Source organism: Canis lupus, chromosome 28, assembly GCF_048164855.1.
Source record: "Canis lupus baileyi chromosome 28, mCanLup2.hap1, whole genome shotgun sequence".
Classification (NCBI taxonomy): Eukaryota; Metazoa; Chordata; class Mammalia; order Carnivora; family Canidae; genus Canis; species Canis lupus.
This window is the reverse complement of record NC_132865.1, coordinates 20,904,450-20,926,181: the sequence shown is the minus strand read 5'-3', so window position 1 is coordinate 20,926,181 and position 21,732 is coordinate 20,904,450.

The window sequence follows — 21,732 nt, the reverse complement described above, 5'->3', positions numbered from 1 at the left end:
GATACTTTGATCACTCAGGAAATTCCAGAGGATTTAGGAGCTCTATGTCAAGAATCAGGACAGAGGCCAAATATTAGAACAAAAGATGTTCCTATCATCTCTATCAGTTAGGAAATTATAAGAATTTTAAGAGCTCTATGTTAGGAACCAGGGACAAAAACCCAAATATGTATTTCTTATTATGCCACACATTCATTTAAACTTAGAAATAATCATTTCATAACTATATCATATATCATATATAATCGTTTCAAAGCCTATATCACAATGAATTTCAGCTGGGCTAGTACTTTTGGGTTTTAGAATTTTACTTACAATTTATTATCTTATTATGTTTATTATATTGTATTTTTATTATTAATTTATTATTAATAAATAATAATTTTATTATTTATTTTGTAGAATGTTTAGTCAATAAAGCTTTTAAGTTTTAATAAAAGAGATTTATTTTCATGACATCTTTCCCACAGAGAAGTCTGGTGATCAGCATTGTATGTAAGAAAAAATCTAAGAAATAGACTCTTAACTATAGAGAACAAATTGATGATTACTGGAGGGTAGAAGAGTGGGAGGATGGGTGAAATAGGTGATGGGGATTAAGGAGTGCACTTATGATGAGCACTAAGTGTTGCATGTAAGCATTGAATTGCTAAATTTTACACCTGAAACTAATTATTACGCTGTATGTTAACTAACTGGAATTTAAATAAAAACTTTAAAAAAGAAAGAATCTAATGAAAATGTATGTAAAAATTTTTCTGATGAAAAATAAATGCAATATTATCCTGTTGGTCTTTACAATTTATGGCAAATTGTAAAGTCTCAGCAAAACAAAAGGCTAAACAAAACTCTTAGTGTTCTTTGATAATCTTCATTTAATTTTCATTTAGCATGTTAAATTCATTTAGTCTTAGGATTTTTATTTAGGTTTTTTAGATTAAAAAAGATTTGTGTCCTAATTATGTATTTTGAAAAATTTACCAAGAATATCACAATAGTCTTTGCAACTCACTGCTTGGAGAGAAGTACCATTTTATGATGTGACGGTATGTTTGATTGTTCATATGTTATTATCACCCTATGTTTTAAGGTATTTTGAAATTATAACTCTTCAATAATTATATTTGTGAAATACCACTGTGTAGGTAGAGAGGATCAACCCTACAAACTGTCATTTAATTCTCAGGATGTGTACTAAGTTAGTGATGTCAGGTCATTCCCTGAGGGTGTCAATCTTGACCTCCTACAGCTGAAACTGGTTGAAATTTGAAACTGAATGGCAGATACCTGCAGGGATCTTAGAGGTTTGAATCAAGAGAGTTTGGTTCCTTTTGTGTTGTTTTATTTAACTTCCAAAAGAGGGTTTTTAACATTTTCTCTAGGAAAAAGTAAGGTGGAGAGAGGTACAAATTCCCATAAAGTGGCAAAATAATTATACATAAATAAGAGATGGGGGTGCCTCGATGGCGTCAGTTAGGCATTTGACTCTTGATTTGGGTTCAGGTCATGATCACAGAGTTGTGAGATGGAACCCCATGTCAGACTCCACACTGGGTATGGGGTCTGCTTGGGATCCTGTTTCTCCTTCTCCCTTTGCCCATCCCCACTTCTTTCTCTCTCTCTCTCTTAAAAAAAAAAAAAGGCAGGGGGTGCCTGGGCAGCTCAGTTGGTAAAGCATCTGCCTTGGGCTCAGGTCATGATCCCAGGGTCCTGGGATCAAGCCCGATGTTTGCTTTCTGCTCATTGGGGAGCTTGCTTTTCCTTCTCCCTCTGCTTGTTGCTCTACCTACTTTGTGCTCTCTCTCTGTCAAATAAAATTTTTAAAAAGAGAGAATCAGGGAGTCAGAAATCAAGACTCTATACCAGTTATGACTGCCTTGAACTTGTATAGAAATATTTCATGTAAAGATATGTATCTTTAAATATGCCTTTACCAGCCTCCTTTAAGTATAATCCTTTGTAAAAAGGTTAAACTGCTTTAACTGGGCTTTGGGAAAACAAGAAGAAGGATTTGGTGTTCCGGGGCTACTAGTTTAAAGGAGAGAGAATAAAATTGAGGAAGCCAGGCCTAGAAGGCACTCTGGGAATCATGATACAATTTCCTGGGGTGGGTATAAAAAAGGACAGGGCAGGAGGCCTGGTCTGCCCCTCTGATTCCCATGTTCCAGCCAGAGACTTGGCACTGCTCTGACCTGCTCAACTCCAAAAGTCCTTGTTCATGCATAAGGGATGTTTTCATCTTATATTATTAAAGAAAACCTACCCAGTATGGTTTTTATGAAAGTAAACATTCTTCTAAAGTATTGGAATATGATTTAATATATCGAGAAGAAAGTTTTGCTTCTAGTGTCTTAGAAGACCTTATTTACATCACATGACAAAATGTACCAGCAGTGGGTTCACAGTGGCACAATTATTGCTCTTAGCTGGAATTAGTCAAATAATATTTGAGGATTTGATCTTAGCTGACCTTGAGAAACCTTTTCTCCCTCCTTTGTTATTGCTATTGAACTCTATGAGGAGAATTTTCCTATTTCACTGCGGCATCCACTTCCAATTACTGTTGCTGTCCTAGGTTCCTACATTATTACTACTCAACAGGGTTGAGGTTTCCTTTAGCGCTTTTTTGAATAAGAAACCTCAATTCACTGTGAGAAGCTTAATAATGTTAAAACTGTGCTCTTACAAAGCACTTTTCATCTTCCAGATGCTTAATGCTGCCCGTCAGGGTACTCAGAGATGAAGATGATGAGGCTTTTAAAACCCATTAGCCTTCCAAGAGCATTCCCCCTTCTTCCTTGGATTCAGATCATCTTTACAGTTTTCTTCAGGGAGTGGCACCAGTAACAAGGGAATCAGCAAATGAGTTCCTGAAATTAAGCCCATTAGAAAGATTCTTTTCTAAGATCTGGATCTCAGGTGAACTCTATAGAAATCTCAATTTAAGCTTTTCTCAGTTACAGTTTTATTGAATTTTAGTTAGAGAGGCACCTCATCTAGACATGCAGTCACATAAATTAGGTTCTGTTAGAAAGCATTAAGAATAAAAGAGATTTTTTTGGGCAAAAGTTAAAACTATATATTTGGGACATGAAGTTTAAGAATATCATAATGAAAGAAATAGGTCTATGTTTTAAAGATTAAAGATCTTTATAAAACTGAATTAAATATGTGATTTCCAATTGTCTTCTGTATTCAGGTATTATACTACTGCTTGTGTAGAGAAGCCGTATTGTCATGCTAAATAAACTGAGGGATGATATATGTGAAACACACCAACAAGGTGTTCTAATTGTCCTTAGAAAATGAACCACACTAACTTCTACTATGCTGACTCTATCACAAGTAAAGAATTTTAAGATTCTTCTTGAAAGATGTTCTTTTTTTAATATTAGTTAATGGAATCAGAGGTTAAAATGAAAAACTTTATGAAGGGGTTCCCTGTCCATCTTAGAAGGCCAAGACTTCCTTCCCTTTTTCACTGGAGTTTTTCTGCCTTTTTTTGTGCTTTCTGTTTCTGTGCCAGAGCGGTAAGAACACTGACATGCGAGTCGAACTATGTTGATTTTCATACAAACCATCTGTGTGGTTTGGTAGTCTAGACCTTCCCACCAAGGGGTTTGGATAATAGTGCTCACCTCATAATTTCATTGATTATATCATGGCAGCATATTTAAAGCATGTATTAGTAGGTAGCTACTCTTATTACATCCAGAGCCTCAAATGTACTTATTTTAAAATGTTCATGGACTTGAATTGTAGACTTGTAGGTACCATTCAATTCCATGACCATATTATTTTGTTTCTATCTAAAACTGTTTCTAAAATATTGGGTTTCTACAAATACCACTAAGTTACAAATTAGATACGAGTTGTAACCATAATACATAGCTCAATACAAATTATACCAAATCTTTATACCAAATCTTTATTCAGTACATTCCTACAGAAAATTCAATACAAATTTTAGTTATATTTCTAAGATAGGCCATGTAAAACTATATCATAAAATAGATGAAACCATATTAATTTATTTATATGGACCAGATCCTTTAATCTACAGAGCCCTGAGTTACTTTGAACACAAGTCCCTTTGAGGCTTAGCTAAACCCTGCTGACTACTGAGCCTTCATGGTTTTACTCTCTTTCTTGAGCCTTTAAGTTCAAGAAAGGGCTACTGAGAAATTATGAAAAGAGAATAAAGAAGAAAGAAAATTTTAATGAGACACCAAAGGGAAGAAATTTGGAGATATTTGAAGAAGAGTCTGAGCAAAAGCAACATTAATTGAAAAGGATTATATTGTACACCCAATATTCATGTTCACACCCAAATTCATTTTTTCACAATAGCCAAAAGGTAGAAGCAACCCAGGTGTCCGTGGACAGATGAATGCATAAACAAATTATGGCATGTACATACAATGAAATGTTATTCCTCTTTAAAAAGCAAAGGAATCCTGACACATGCTACAATATGGATGAACCTTGAAGACAAGACCTGCAAAATGAAATATTCCAGTCACAAAAGATAGAAGGCAAAATGAACATATAGAAGCAAATAAGTGTGGCATAGAGATAAGACAGAAGGAAGAAAGGATTAAAAAAAAGAAAACTAACATTAATATCATAAAAGACAGAAGGGAAGATACCATGTCCATGAAACATGAATATTCAGAGAATAAAATTCCTGGAATATGTAATAGATCATTTCAGAAAATTTAAAAATTCAATAGAAAGTTTAGAAAATAAGATTGTGAAAATCTTGTAGAAAATGGGCCAGAGAAGCAGGTGAAAAATAGCAAGAAAATAATATAGAGTACATTCAGATATTTAGAATTCTAGAAAAAGGAAAAAGAGAAAATGGAACCAACGTGGAGTGGTGGGAAGGAAATAATTATAAAAAAATAGTTGAAGGGGCATCTGGGTGGTTCAGTGGTTGAGTGTCTGCCTTTGGCTTAGGGCGTGGTCCCAGGGTCCTGAGATTGAGTCTCCCATTGGGCTCCCCACAGGAAGCCTGCTTCTCCCTCTGCCTATATCTCTGTCTCCCTCTGTGTGTCTCTCATGAATACATAAAATCTTTTTTAAAAAATAAATCATTGAAGAAAATTTCTGAAAACAGAAAGATAGGAGTTTGCAGATAGAAGAACCCACCAAGTGCTCTGCACAATATATAAAAGTGTAGTGAAATTGCAGAAAAACAAGCTTTCAAAGAGAGAAGAAAAAGATTTTCATAAAAAGGAAAAAAAATAATTTTAAAAAATGAGACTTCTTAACAACAACACTGGAAGACTGGAGATAATGGATTCATGCTTTCAAAATTTTGAATAAAGTTCATCTCCAAACTGAAATTTTAAACCCAGAACTATCAACTAAGTGTTCAGATGGAATAAATAGCAAGCTGAAAAAGTTATCTCCTATGCTTTCTATTTAAAGAAGCTGAAAGAGGATGTGCCACCCCATACCAAGGGAGTAGAGAGAAAAAGAAGACATGGAATCCAGAAAACAGGAGACAGGAGGGAAGGAGAGAGTAATCACCAGGACAATGGTGAGAGGGGACCCCCGCCATGACCCCGAGTGGGAGGAGTAAGATAAAACCAGTCCAGACTGAAACAAGTCCAAAAGCTCTGAGAGAGACATGTTCAAGATGAAATTGCTAGAATATCTACAACATTTGGACATGTTGCAAGATCTGAATAACTAAAAGAGAGTTGGAGGTTAAATAATACATAAACTCAACTCAATAGCTTCTTATGTATTCCAAGTAATAAATTCCTTAAAAGGTTATCAAATAAATATAGGACAATTATTAATTCCAGTGAAAATAAGATGTGTAGAAAAGGAAAACTAATCACTGTATATTTAAAAATTCAGCTTTCAAGAGCTTTTATACTATAGTCATACTAAGGTAGAGGTATGATAAACTGAAGCTTTAGGAAGTGTGTGTGTGTGTTCTTGTGAGAAACTGAAAAAGAGCTTATGCCTTGTTTTACATTTCCAACAGTTGAGGACTGAAATTGAAAAATTAAGAAGTGCCCAATCTAGAAGCATATTATTCTGTTGAGATATCAAAGTGAAGAGTTTTTTGTTAAGTCTTAGAAAACTATTTGATTGTTTAAAACATGTGCAACTTTGGTAAAAAAATAATAGGGTTTTTAAAAATATTAGAATATTTATGGTACTATTGATTTCTACAAAGTGATAGGCCTCTTCTAGTAATTAAATTGATCCTTAGGGCAGCTCGGGTGGCTCAGTGGTTTAGCCCCACCTTCGGCCCAGGGTGTGATCCTGGAGATCCGGGATCAAGTCCCACGTTGGGCTCCCTGCATGGAGCCTGCTTCTCCCCCTGCCTGTGTCTCTGCCTCTCTCTCTTTTTCTGTGTCTCTCATGAATAAATAAATAAAATCTTTTTTTTTTAAAGTGATTCTTATTTTCCATTTTAGAAGAAAAATGTGCCCACCAATTCTTGGAGCCAAGGGATTGTTGCCATCCAGTTGACATAAATCCTCTGTCCTTCCTCACAGCAAATTTTCTTTATATGAGAGAACAGGAAATAGTAAACATGAGTAATTCAAAATATAAATAATATAATAATCTATGTGTAACAATGGTAAGTAATACGATAGTGCCAACCGAAATTTCCTGATAAATTTAAACATCTAAGAAAATACGTCACGGATTACGACCCAACAAATTAAAAAAATTCAATCAACATTCCTAATATTGTTTAATTTCCGTGCCAGATGTTTCCATTACATAGGAAGGGAGAGGGGAAAGAAAGAACTAACAGTTAAGCCTTGTGAACCATGACAAATTTTACGCCTCCATAAATTGATGTTTACAAATGTGGAGAGTTTAGAGCTGGGAGGGATGAGGCACTACCTAGTATAAAGCCCTCATAGAAAAATTTTAAAACCCAAAGCAATTAGTTGACTGACCTGCAGCGATCTGATAAAAGACAAATTTTAAAGTACAATATGTTCATTTTCTCTAGATTGTAGGTCAAATGACCATATGGAGAGATAATTTATATAGTTTGTATAAGACCAGAGGCAAGCTTTTATTTGGCTCCTGGCCTCCCAAGACCCAATTATAGGAAGGGGAATAATACCTAGGTGGAGGGGAGAAATTGATCTTGGGCCTGTTTCAGTGCATTGAGAAGGGTAATAGAATAGGGAAGCAGATTTCCCTAACAACCATAGGTCCTCAAATAACCAATAGTTTTTATCTGGCCAGGAGGATAGAACATTAGAAGTTTCCAGCAGCATGAGCTAGCCATGTGTCCTCTTGCCTCCTACCATCGTGATGAGTGGCTCACCTTTCTGTAGACAGAAAGTGGCCTTTCTGTAGTCCCACCAGACATCGTCCTGCCACCTACTTGCAGTGCCAGGCCTCCAAGGGTAGGACCAAGTTTTAGGGAAGGGCTACCCAGCAACACAAAAGGAGGCCAGACTATTAAGGTCTAGAGGAATCCATGCAAAATAACACTAATTTTTAAAAACAGCATATATAAAACCAGTCACAACACATAATTTAATTTAACACATAACCAATCACAATACATCAGTGCCAAAAATTCACAGTGCTCCATTGTGAGGTTTCATTAACTATATCTTAAGCTTACAGTCCTTAGAATTAGTCTGTGGCCAAATAACCTTTTCTTATAAAGGACCTATGACCCTAAATGACATTTTACTAATGACTAATGATGATGAACAGTTTTTCATGCTATGTAAATCCACAAGGATACACCACTACATCCACTAGAATGGATAAAATTTCAAAATGCTGAAACTTTTATATATTCTTGATTTGGGAACCATATGATGCTTCAATATCATGTACAAACAATATCAAACAATATCACAGACAAACCTCAAAATAATTATGCTAAGTGAGAGGAGCCAGACAGTAAAGGGTACCTATTATGTGGTTCCATTTATATAAATTCTATTAAATGCAAACTAATCTATAGTAACAGGAGACAGATCAATGGTTGCCTATGAACAAGGGTGGGGCCAGTGAAGAGTGGAAAAGAGTAATTACAAAGAGACATGCGGACACTTTTGTGAAAGATTTATATTCATTATCTTTATCGAGTTGACAGTTTTACACAGATGTTAATAACGTTTATATTTTTAATCGAATGTGAAGTTTATGTCAATTAAAACTTGATAAAACTATAAAGAGACGTGTTATACCATAATTATGATTAATACTTTATCTTCAATATCAATTTTTAAAATTGTGTCCCAACACACTTACTGTTTCATGAGATTCCAACACTAAAGAATCATTGTTTTGACCTGAATAAAAGATCAATAACTAAGAATGGCAATTTTTCAAATTGTTCAGCTTAGCTCAAATTCCATAAATTCCACCCACAGCTTCCATCTCTCACAGCCTCATTTGTGCCCCAGGCATAAAAAACCACAGTTGCTTCTTCCCTCCTCCTGTTCACAACCTGAGTGGCTTCTGTTCCACCCTTGACCTAGCATACCTCTGTTCCCCTCTTTCATGCCTGGCCACCCTTAGTCATCATTCAAGATAAGGTTGATCACCCTGCACAAGCATTTTTTTTTCAAAGATTTTATTTATTTATTTATGAGAGATACAGACAGAAATGCAGAGACATAGGCGGAGGAAGAAGCAGGCTCCACACAGGGAGTCAGGACCCCGGGATCACACTCTGAGCCAAAGGCAGACGCTCAACCACTGAGCCACCCAGGCATTCCCAGAAGCATTCTTTTACCAACCACCTCCAAGCCCACTAGGAATAAATAAAGATTACTTTTTCCATAGAATCATCTCTGTCTCTATGATCACACTTTATTCAATGATTATAACAACCTTGAGGGCAAGAAATAATCTTTCTATGGAAAACACAAAGGTGTTTTGTTCAACTTGCACAGTGTTTGTAAAAATTTGACATTAAAATCAGGACACTCAGTAGATTAGCATTCCTGCACAGAACAACCCAGAGCTAAAGGGAGCTTTAGAGAATTTCCATTCACTACAGTCATCTCTTCTCCCTATTGCGTCTAGCACTTACTGTCATTTGCCACATTTCTTTAACTTGTTCACCACCTTTCCCAGGTGTACAATTTCCTGATTACTGTGAGCATTTGACTTTGAACCCATGCTAATAGAGCAATCAACATTTTTGGAAAGAATTAAGATATGTATAAATTAGAATAAAGTACAGCAAGAGAAGGCCTTTCAAAAGAGGAGAGAATATATGCTTTTTAAAATATTAGTTTTGGGTGTATAACTTATTGATTTGACGATTCTATGCATTAGTCAGTCCTCACCATGGTAAATGTGGTCACCATCTGTCACCACAGAGCATCGTTACAATATTATTGACTATATTCTTTACGCCATACTCTTCATCCCTGTAACTTATTTATTTTATAACTGGAAGTTGTATCTCTTAATCCCCCTCACCCATTTTATCCATCCCCCAGCTCCCCTCTGGCAACCACCAGTTTGTTTTCTGTTCTTAAGAGTCTGTTTGGTTTTTTGTTTGTTCATTTGTTTATTCATTTGTTTTGTGTTTTATATTCCATATACAAGTGAAATCATATGGTATCTGTTCTTTCTCTATCTGACTTATTTCACTTAGCATAATACCCTGTAGACCAATCCATGTTGTCACAAATGGCAAGAGTTTATTAATTTTAAGGCCAAATGATATATAAATATATATCACATCTTTATCCATTCATCTATCACTGGACATTTAGGTTGCTCCCATATCTTGGCTATTGTAAATAATGCAGTAAACATAGAGGTATATCTTTTGGAATCAGTGTTTTTGTTTTCTTTGGGTAAATACTCAGTAGTGAAATGACTAGGCCTTATGGTATTACAATTTTTAATTTTTGGAGGCATTTCCATACTGTTTTTCACAGAGGTTGCACCAGTTACATGCCCCCCTACGGAATTTACATTCCATAGTGCACGGGGGTCTCTTTTCTCCACATCCTCTTCAACACTTGTTATTTCTTATCTTTTTTTTATGCTAGCCATTCTGACCAGTGTGAGACTATATCTCACTGTGGTTTTGGTTTGCATTTCTCTGATGATTAGTGATGTTGAGCATCTTTTCATATGCCTGATGGCCACATCCTCTGCCCACTTTTAAATTGGATTGTTTGGGGGTTTTTGGTGTTTAGTTGCATATATGCCTTTATGAGAAGATAATGGATTTGGGTGAATTTTTTAAATTCTAGTTATTGTATACCAAATTGGAGTTATTCATTTGCATGATTTTAAATGTCTCTAAATGGTTCTCTACCTTTTTCTAAAGCCAAAGTGGTCACTGTGTTCATATGAGCCATTCTATGTCCATTTCAAATATGTTTTATAAGTGTATACTAAACTAGATTGATCCTGCTGAATAAATGCAGAACTGTAACTTATAGGAGCCACATGTTATGATTTTAATTTATATAAAGCTAATTCTAAAGACATCCAAATAAAGGGTGCTTTCATTAATTTGAAAACATTCTATGGTAACCCATTTATAACAAAATACTGGGTTCAATGAAAGGATTCAGATTTAATAACATTCTTTCCATTAGAATCTTAATAATTTTTACTCACTGAGTCTATGATTGCTATTTGGCATCTCTTCCCATCCCATAAATAAAGCAAATTATTTCCCTAAGTAGTTTTGCTAGTGTATAAGTCAGAAAAGTACTTCTGTTTATGGTTAGATGGTGTTGTTTAAAAAGTCGGTCTTCAGAGGGCCAGGAGCAGAGATTAAGTCCCTTTTATCCAGTTAGGTTCAATTAATCTATGTGGGAAGCTTGTATTACCTGTGTGCTTCATGAACACAGGGAAGGGGATATGGTTTTCAAAGCATTTCATAAAACACCTTCCATAAAGTCACTGAAAATCAGCAAATAGGTAGAAAAATTATTTTCAAAATAAAATTATCCCTAACTACATATGTTTTCACAATATACATGAAATTAAGTAGTACGCATTTTAGAGGTTAGGAGAAAATTGTCCTTTGAAATGGAAGAGGTATATGTAAAATGATTTATTATAATCATACAATAATAAATTATCTATGACTTTATTGATTATTATGTTTCTAGGTGACAAGGCTTTCCTCGGTGAATGTCCAGGAAGTAGGGACCCTTAGAGAATGTACCCCTTTATAAGGAGGAGGAAAATGCTATAATTAGGCTTTTCTAGAACTTAGAAGTATAAAACCTATCATAAATCAAAGAAGTCCTGTAATTTGGCTCTTCAGTCCACAGTCTTTTTTCTGTCCAGGATATTATTAGTAAAAAGCTGCAAAAAATGATGTCTGTATTCTGTTAATGTTCAGCTTAATAGTTAATTATTAATGTATGTATTGTCCCCAAGTGCCTCACCCTGAGCCTTGTACATAGTATTTCCACAAAAGATAATTGTTTAATTTCCTGGATGTGACCTGTGACACCCCCAACAGGAGTGTGGCTGAAGCCATGAAAGGTACCCTTTAATTGGTCTGGTCCCCTGGTCAACAGACTCTGTTAGGGGTGCAGTGACCCCTAACAAACTTAGAATGTATACAGCAACAGGGAGAGGAGGCTGATAATGACTCACGCCTCTACATGAGACAAGACTGGTGGACAGTTTTCCATGTAGTTAACGGAATTATAGAGGGAGATTAGGTAGATGGATAGACCTATAGATGTAGAAATACAACAATTAGAATTAATTAAAACCTATTCACCTATTTATTTTTCCTTCTTCTATCTATTTGTCCATCTGTTATATGAATATGATGGTTACAAATTCTAGACAGAGGTTTTCTGGTAATGAGTTTTTAAAAATAAGGAACTTGGAGTTCCCTGGGTGGCTCAGCGGTTTGGCACCTGCCTTGGGCCCAGGGCATGATCCTGGAGTCCCGGAATCAAGTCCCACATCAGGTTCCCTGCACAGAGCCTGCTTCTCCCTCTGCCTGTGTCTCTGCCATTCTCTCTCTCTCTCTCTCTCTCTCTCTGTGTGTGTGTCTCATGAATAAATAAATAAAAACTTTTAAAAATACATAAAAATAAAATAAAAATAAGGATCTGGTTAAATGAGTATATTCATTTCCTAGTGCTGCTATAACAAAGTGCCACAAATTGGGTGGCTTAAATTACAGACATTTATTGCCTCACAGTGGTTGAGGCTAGAAGTCCAAGACCAAGTTGTCAGCAGAGCTGATTCCCTCTGAAGGTTGTGAGGGAGCATTTGTCCCATGTCTCTTTCCTGCGTCCTGGTGGTTTGCTGGCAGTCTTTGTCATTCATTGGCCTATAGATGCCTCACTCTCATCTATCCTTCCTCGTCATATGGCATTCTCCCTATGCACTCCCTCTAGCTCCAAATTTCCCATTTCAGTCACTGAATTAGAGGCCCACTCTACTCCAGTATGGCCCCACCTTAACCAGTCGTATCTTCAATGACCCTATTTCCAAATAAGGCCACATTCTGAAGTACTAATGGTTAGGATGTCAACATATGAGTTTTGGGAGAGGATGGTAGGGACACAATTCAACCTATAACCAAGGGATATTTAAATGTCTATTCACCCTTGCTATGCTTCCCAGTTCCCATTGACCCTTCTCTGTTTGTCATATACTATTCTTGTCTTGTATGAAAGTGTCCTGCGGCTATTGCTGTTCTGTATCAGAGGCTGTTGCAAATGGTCATTCTTAGGCCAGATTTTTTTTTTTTTAAGGATTGAATTTTTTTATTGATAATTGTTTTTATTTTTTATTTTTTAATTATTTTTTAATAAATTTATTTTTTATTGGTGTTCAATTTACCAACATACAGAATAACACACCCAGTGCTCATCCCGTCAAGTGCCCCCCTCAGTGCCCGTCACCCATTCACCCCCACCCCCCACCCTCCTCCCCTTCCACACGACAAATACCCACCATTTGCTTCAATGTGGATGGAACTGTAGGCCAGATTTTAAAAGCAATCTTCACTGCCTTTGAGAAAAGGAGGGTGCCCCTCAGCTGTGATGTCTGAGGATCCACCACCAGTTAGGTATTAGTGGAGTTGGCTTTTCTGGGTGGTTGTTCCATGCTATAGCCCTACCTGCTGTCTGCCTCAATTCTGTTGCCTAAAGTCATGGTGGGTAGTGGCCCTGCAAGAGTAACTGCCAGATTGAGCTGGAAGGTCTCCTTTACTGCCCAGAAAGTCTGACAGGTATCCTGCATGTGATCATTGATCTACCTCTGTGGGCTTTATTATTTAACAACTTCACACCCACATCCATATGGTCTGAATGGATGTTATTTAGTAAAATACCAGATTGAAGTTTCTCATTCATTCTTCAGAGGTATCATACTTGCAGCTTGTCATTGTGAATACAAGTAGAAAGAGAAATTGAGAAATTTTACAAAACTGGGTTAAAGTGTGTCACTGAGTTTCCCTTTATCTATGCAACTTGTGACCTGTCACAATTGAGATAAAATTTCTCATATTTCACATTCTTCCCCAAAGGTTAGACTAGCTAGATATAATAGAAGTTTATTTTACATTAATCATTTAGGTAATAATAAATGGCATTTATTAACCTCACACTGAGTGAGTTAATAATTAAACAAATTTAGTTATCTAGAATCCTTGGGTGATAAATTGATCTAAAGAGCAGAATTTCTGGATGATTGAACATTACAATTTTCAGTCATAAACCTTAATAAATCTGCAAATAAATAACCTTTGGATGTTATTTTTTCAAGACTAAAATCTATGTTTTGTTACTTACCTTAAAAGCTATTTTCCTTTAACTATTTTGAAAATATGTGCATCAGTATGAAAGAAAATATTATTCTAAATTTTAATATAAGCACAGAGTCAGTTGAAAATCCTATTATTTGTCTCTACACTAAATGACCCAAAATTGCTCTTTTGAAATCTCATATTGCATTCTGATTTTTTTCTGTCCCGTTTTTCTTTTGATATTTGATCTTTATATAATGGCCATATTAACCCTCTTGTTTCTTACCTACTTATATTAATCCTTTTGGTCAAAATTTCTAATCTGCTATAGAAGGCATGTACTCAAACTTGTTAGATTTCTATGCAGAATAAGCAGATTTAGCATCACATGTGAAATGTTCATGAGCATTAGTGTTTGGATACCATGACACATATTTGGGTCTCTTAAATTCTCTCAGTACTTTTTCTCATTTTATTTTGTGTCTGTTAGTCATGTCCCCAGAAATTTGAGATTTCCAGACCCACAGAAACCTGATTCCTGGATAGGTGAGGTATTGTTATATGTGTCAGTAATAACAAGTATGCTTTCACATACATAATGTCTCCTCTGAATCCAGTTTTATATCAAACTTTCCTGAGAATATAAAATCTTCACTTTCAGAGTTCACAATCCTGTCGAACTACACAAGGCACCCAAATGAAGAACACAAAGCATTTACAAAAAAATAGACATTTGAAGATCTTAATAAACATTTATGGATATTAAATGGAAGGGTGCATGGGTGAAATTAACCAGGAAAGTAGCACCCAGACCAATGAGACTGTCAAGAGGGTGAGATGAAAGGACTTTCTAATGGGTAGGGAATCAGATGAAATTATGTAAATGGAAAGAGCTCCTGGAAGTGGGTGAGGAGGAATGAAAGCAGAGGGCCTGAGACTACATTCTAGGAAAAGCACCTTGGTAGGACCCCTGAGTGGCTCAGTGGTTGAGCGTCTGCCTTTGACTCAGGTCATGATCCTGGGGTCGCAGGATCAAGTCCTGTATGGTGCTCCCCGCAGGGAGCCTGCTTCTCCCTCTGCCTATGTCTCTGCCTCTCTCTCTCTCTGTCTCTCATGAATAAATAAATGAAATCTTAAAAAAAAAAAAAAAGAAAACCACCTTAGTAATGGCTGGGAAGAGTGAGGGAAGGAGCCTCAGGGAAAGACAATACCATTAACTAACTGCCTCTCAATCAATAATCTGTCCATGGGATACTCCATTCTCCTGGGTGGAGTACTCAAATGTGTTATCCCCCAAATGTAATAAAGTTGCAATTATACTTTTGCCTCCTCCTCAACATGTTTAGGTGGGGTTCCAATTAATTTTAGTGCAATACATACAAATTAAGCAGTGCCCAAAGCCTCCCAGGATATCCCCTGTGGCTTCATCACTATTTCTTACCCTCTATTTCCACTTCCATGGTCTCTAAATCCTTTAGAGATTCTGCTGTGGTCAGACCTCCTGTGGGGGTCCAGCCTAACACTCCTCAGTGTCAGTGTCCAGTGTCATTACTAAGTATAACAATACTTGTGCATCCTAGGTGCTCTTGCACCACATTCTGGTAAATTGGCACTCGATACCTACATATAAGAAGCAGAAATATTTGGCTCAGGCATATCAAATTACCAATATTCAATCTGTTTTGACCTAAAAAATCTTTCATAAAGTTCAATCTAATATTTTATCCCTACTCCCTGTGAAAGAAACTACTATGCACCACTCTCCTTGCCCTGTGGCATGTGGTTACATAGACGCACTCATCCAAGAGATCATGGGATGGTGCTGGTATGTAATCCAGCATTTTTTCAACTTTATGCCAAGCTCATCAGATTTTATTTACTCTTGCAAAAGCCCTGCTTGTTCTTTCTCAATGAAGGTATTTTTCTTTTTCCCTTCAACAATTTTCCAGTGTTGTAGCAGGAAGAGAGTTAAGGTTTATAAAATTAAGGGAGCCACTGGATGCAGTATCACATTTCTTCAGTCGTGTGCTTAAGAAATCCTCTGCAAAATTTTTCTTTGAGCACACATTTCAGCATGTACTGAAAAATTCTTTATTACTTTGGAAATCAACAAATAGGACCTATTATCTAATGGAGGTTTACAAATGGGATTAACAAAACTCATGTTGCATACAATGCTGTATCCATTTCCTTTAAAGCCAAGATAGGCTCTTTTAGATGTGGGAATGCTGAAATATGTCACTCTTAGGTATCATCCAAGGAGTGAGTTCTCAAATAGTACTCCAAATCATACAATTTTGAACTGAAAAGGATATTAAAAGCTATCTATTCCAATCTTCAGATTTTTTAGAATATAAAACAGAAGATGATTATGGAATTTGTCTATCATGAAAAAGTACTGGGATTGTAATTCAGATTTCTTAAATCCTAGTCAAATGTACCACCATGCCTACTGAGTGAGAAACTTGAATCATGAAAAAGCAAGAATGATTACCATTTCGAGTGCTTGTTGATCATAGGGCCACTGAACTAGACATGGACTAGACACCACATAGAGAAATGTCACCATCCTGTGTTCTTTGTCCATTTTTAGAATTTTGTGGGGATTGACATTTTCTGAGAACTCAGCTTGTTTGCTTCAAACTGAAGCTGATATTTAATTAGTCTCCTGAAATGTCAAGTAACCAAAGGTGGCTTGTAGTGTCATGTAGGAGATTGGCTATATTAACTATGAAACTGGACACTGAAATTTGGTGGTTCAGGTGTGATACCTGTGGAAGCATGAATATGGTGTTTGCAGATGAATGAAACAAATAGCTCCCTCAGGAATACTGTTTTCCTACCCAAGCAAAGAGCTGCAAAGTGTACTTTGGATTAACATAATATGACAGCATCTGGAAAAAAAATTTTTAATATTTTTTGTCACTTTAGAAGCTTAGAGGTTCCTGGAGTTCCCTAGATGTTGAGTATATGCTAACTTAGTCCTGGGATGTCTGCTGAGCTCAGAGTTGATCAGATCCAAACAAGAATATGAAACTCTAAGACCCCTGGGAGTGGAAAGAACTGGGGGATTTCATTCAAATCAACCTAAATTCAATTCAGTTTAAATTCATAAGGTGGAAAAAGATTCATAAGGTGGTTAGTTAGAACTGATTTTCCTAGGATTGGACAGAATCTAAATTCAACCCTGTGGAAACTTGGACTACTGGATCAGGGACAAGGGTTCGATCTTAACCTGACACACAATTGAAGTGTATAGTGGTATGGAAGGAAGGAAGGAAGGAAGGAAGGAAGGAAGGAAGGAAGGAAGGAAGGAAGGAAGGAACAAACTAGGAAAGAAACCTATCTCTAAGTATAAAGGAAAAAGGTGCCATACTTACGCAGATGTGGTTGCTTTGTTCATTACTGACATATAAACTATTTCACTTTCTCTTCACTGTGGACATTAAAATATGAATGGAGAAATTGATACAAATATGTGAATAAAACTTGTACCTTTTGTCCTATGAAGAGTTTGGCTTACAACTTGAAATCATTACACAGCTATATGCTATTGAAAATGGGTAAGAGTAAGAATTTAATGTAAAAAAATTTTTATAGTTTAAAACCCTTCAGTTCAGATTAGTTGGGTTGCTAATTATTCCTCCAGTTTCTTAATTGCCTCCCAAGTACATCCTCCCCTTCTTGCTTTATAATAATAAAGCCCAAGTATTAACTGGGCACAGATAAAAGACACGTTTCTTGCCTCCCTGGTAGCTAGGGACAGACCTGTTACTAAATTTTGGCAAAGGAATTAAATATAGAAGTGTTGTGTGTGATTTGAGAAGATTTCTTTAATAATATAAGGCATAGTCTTTTTAACTTTCTACTTTTTTTTCCCTTCTGCATTGAATATAATTTTATATAATATAATTTTATATAATGGCTAGAGCCATCTATCTTGTATCATGTGGAAGAGGATTGATAGAGCAAATAACAGAAAGGAGGCTAGGTCTTGGGTGATTATGTAGCTGGTAAACCAGTCTGTACTATAAACATCTGAATTTCTTTTTCTTTTCTTTTTTTTTTTTTTTTTAAATTTTTTTTATTTATTTATGATAGTTACAGAGAGAGAGAGAGAGAGAGGCAGAGACACAGGCAGAGGGAGAAGCAGGCTCCATGCACTGGGAGCCCGATGTGGGATTCGATCCCGGGTCTGCAGGATCGCGCCCCGGGCCAAAGGCAGGCGCCAAACCGCTGCGCCACCCAGGGATCCCTGAATTTCTTTTTCATGAAAGAAATTAGCTTCCTTCTTGCTTAAGCTATTGTTTGTTTTTTATTCGTATAAGTAAAATCGTAAACCATGCAATCATTTAACAATCAATGATAGTTTGCTCTAGGTATCCTTTTTAAGAACTTACCTAAAATGTTAAGTTTGGTAGTAACAACTGTACTTTCTTGTCAGCCTATAAACTAGGAATTTGTCCCTTCTCTCTGGTACTGGGGGGTATACTTGACTCACTCTTTCCCATGGGAAGAGAAATAACTGATCATAATGGTGAGTTTAGGGAAAGGATATGGAGTATATATGACTCTTTTTTTCAGGTTAGACTGTCCCCAGCTCTTTGTGGTAAGCTTACATGCTTGGCTTTACCAGCAATAGGAAAATCTTATAGGCATCAGGAGAAAGCAAACCTCGATGAGGAAGTTATTTGGCAGCCTACTATAGCCTCACATTTCCATCTAGCTTTAGCAATATGTAAGCTGATGTTTTTCATCTCTACTGCTTCTTCTGTTGTTTTTTTTTTTAATTGACTTGGATTTGGGGCAGAGGTGACAGTGTACATAGGGGAATGATTACTTAGCACTGTCAACCCCCAAGAACAATGATCACTAAGAAGATGAGGGGTTGCCCATCAGATTTTTCTAAGGTATTTTGTAGTTCAACTTTTATGATTGGTATTACACAGCAAAGATGACATAACTGCTCTTGGATTATTCCTGGGAGATAATTGACAAATGTTTATGATTCCTTAAATGATTTTTAAGTAAACTCTGATCCATCATTATTCAATACAATTTTTTTTTTTTTTTTTTGCTCTGGGAAGTGGTAGTTGCCTGATGTTATGAGGGATGACATTCTAGAGCCATAGACAGACATAGTTTATAGGAAAAGCATTACAAAATTTTAAATCAACTAGACCTAATATTGAAGAACTGCAACCTGACAGAACAAATATGCAGCAAGACACACTATGGGGTCTTGACCACATAACCGTGGGCAACTTGGATTTCAAAATGATTTGCCACATTCTCTTTCCAAGATGCAAAATTGAAAGCATTGGCTCTTTCTCGAAAAATGGAGAAAAGATAAATTTATTAAAGCTCATACTTGAAGCTCTTTATTACATTTAAGAACTATTATCCTACTAAAAGAGAATTTCTTAGAAATGGTCATTTCATTTAAACAAGTGTCATTGTGATAAAATTGAAAAATTTATGTAGTTTTCCCTCCAACCTTGAGATACCACATATTAATGACTTTTCAGGTACAGAATCTTCCCCATTTTTCTTAAATAAATCATTTATGATCAAGGAATAATATTTAAAATATATAGCTGCATTTTGTTAGCCAATATTCTATGTTGGACTTCCGTATGTATATTCTTAATTGAAATGTGCCTGTTTATTTGTTTTTGTTTTGGGGCTAAGGATACATTTATGTTTTTTTCTTTCTTAAGCGGAACTCTGAGTCATACTACTTTATGTTCTGAAACAATTTAAGAGGATAGAATGTAATTTTTCTTTGAAATATTTAAATAATTCACTTATAGATATCCAAAGTACTTTATATGCAGACTATTTGATAAGTATTTAAATTTGATCTTTGGTGATTATTCTATTCATATTATATACTTGATAGTGAATCAATTTGATATTTTTCCAGAAAACATTTACTTTATTGTGATTTCCAAATTTATTAACATACCATTGGGCACAGCATTTTGTAATGGTAGTAGCCTTCTTTAAGTATTTGTCATGTCTTTTTTTTTTTCAAAATTTTTCACCTTTATTTAGATTCTCCAAGGCTTGTGTACATTTTCTCCCAAAGAACATACTCCATTCTTTTTAAGTGATCAGCTTGTAAATTAATTCTATAATTATTCCACTGCAGTAGTTCTTTTAAAATAACTGTAAATGCCTGTGTTTAGAGATAGTGAATGTTTAAAGAAAAATTGAATAATGTGTATAAGACAGAGTATGATACCCTAATAATTGTTTCTATTTGGAGTCTTTAATGTATTATTAAATTCTCAAACCACTTCTTTACTCTAAAGCAATTCTCAGTCCAGAAGGGAAGACAGACATACAAGCAAATAACAATACACAGACACAAACAGATAATTAAGATATTAGCTAATAAGTACATTCTACAGATACACTCAGGGTATTGCAGAAACACTGATCTGAGTTCAGATATCCAGCTAGGACTGGGGGAATCAGGGAAGGCCTCTTGGAGGGGATAATACTTGACCAGAATCTTAAAGAATGTGCAGGAAAATTCAGGCAAAACTGGGAAAGGAGAAGGATTAGGGTATACCATGTATAGAAAAGAGTAGGAGCAAAAAAAGAAATGAGGAAAGGCATGATATGTACTGGGAACCACTAAGGTTCAGGAATGCTGGAGTATCAAGTGAAACATTTGCTAGTGAGAGATGATGTTAGGGAAGGAGGAAAGACTTCATAAGCCCAGCCCAGGAATAGAACTCTATCCTAAGTAACAGAGGTTTAACCTTAAAAGAGATGCTCTGGTTTGAGATTGGGAAAATTTCCCTTTGGCTGTACTGAGCATGTGAGACAAAAGAGGGAGAAACAGACTAGTCTGGGTTGAAGAGTGAATGAATGATGAGAAAACAGAGGTAAGAAAGTATTGACAATGGTTTCAAGAAATTTTTGGATTATAAGAAGAAGAGTAAAATTTGGTGGTAGTTGTTGGAGACAAAGGTCAAGGGAAGTTTGGAGGATTTTGTTTTTTAGGATGGAAACATATTTCTCTCCTTACATGCTGAGGAAAAGGAACTGATAGAAAAGGGTGTTTGAAAAGAAAGAGAAGGGATGAATTTGAGCAAGATCCTGGAGGAAGCCAAAGGTACAGAGTCAGGGGTGTAGGTGGAAGAGTTGGTCTTGGACTAGAGTAGAGATCCTTCCTTTGCTGAGCATGGAGAAGTACAAGAATCTCCCTTGATAAATCATAAGCTCTCTGAAGGCTGACAATAAATCTTAGAAATAGTAAATACTACATCTTTTGAGGAATGATTGAGAGAATGAGATGAAGGTAGGTGTTGCAGGTAGGAATGAATGAAAATTGAGAGTGGTCATTCCAACAGCCTCAATTTGCTTAATAAATTGTGTGGGTCATATTGGCTGAGGGTATTTGTATGCATTAATTTTGTTCAACATCCCTCACTCCTTCAGTGACAGCCTCATAAACTTTCTTTCTCCTGGGGCTCCTCTCCACAGTGGCCAGTCTGGTACATTTGCACTGCATCCTTTGCACACAGTCTTTTCTGTTAACCAGCTTTTTTTTTTTTTTTAGATTTTATTTATTTATTCATGTGAGACACAGAGAGGGAGGCAGAGACATAGGCAGAGGGAGAAGCAGGCTCCTTGAGGGGAATCCTGATGCAGGACTTGATCCCAGGTCTCCGAGATCATGACGTAAGCCAAAAGCAGATGCTCAACCACTGAGCTACCCAGGTACCCCTTTTCTGTTAACCAGGTTTTTATTGGACCCTGGTAATGAGTTTGTCCTTCTCCAGAAGGTAGCTTTGGAAGCTGAGTCCCTGATGCTCATCTGAGAATGCCCTGGGGCAGGGATGCTCGTGAAATCCTAAACTACCCTTTACCCATTTTAACTGCATCTGTATCATTTTAACTCCAAGATAAAGTCAATTTTAGCATTTCTGTGATGCTCAGCACTTACCTTAATAGCCATTCACCCTCCCCACCATGCAGCAATGATTTCCTGGCTCTGA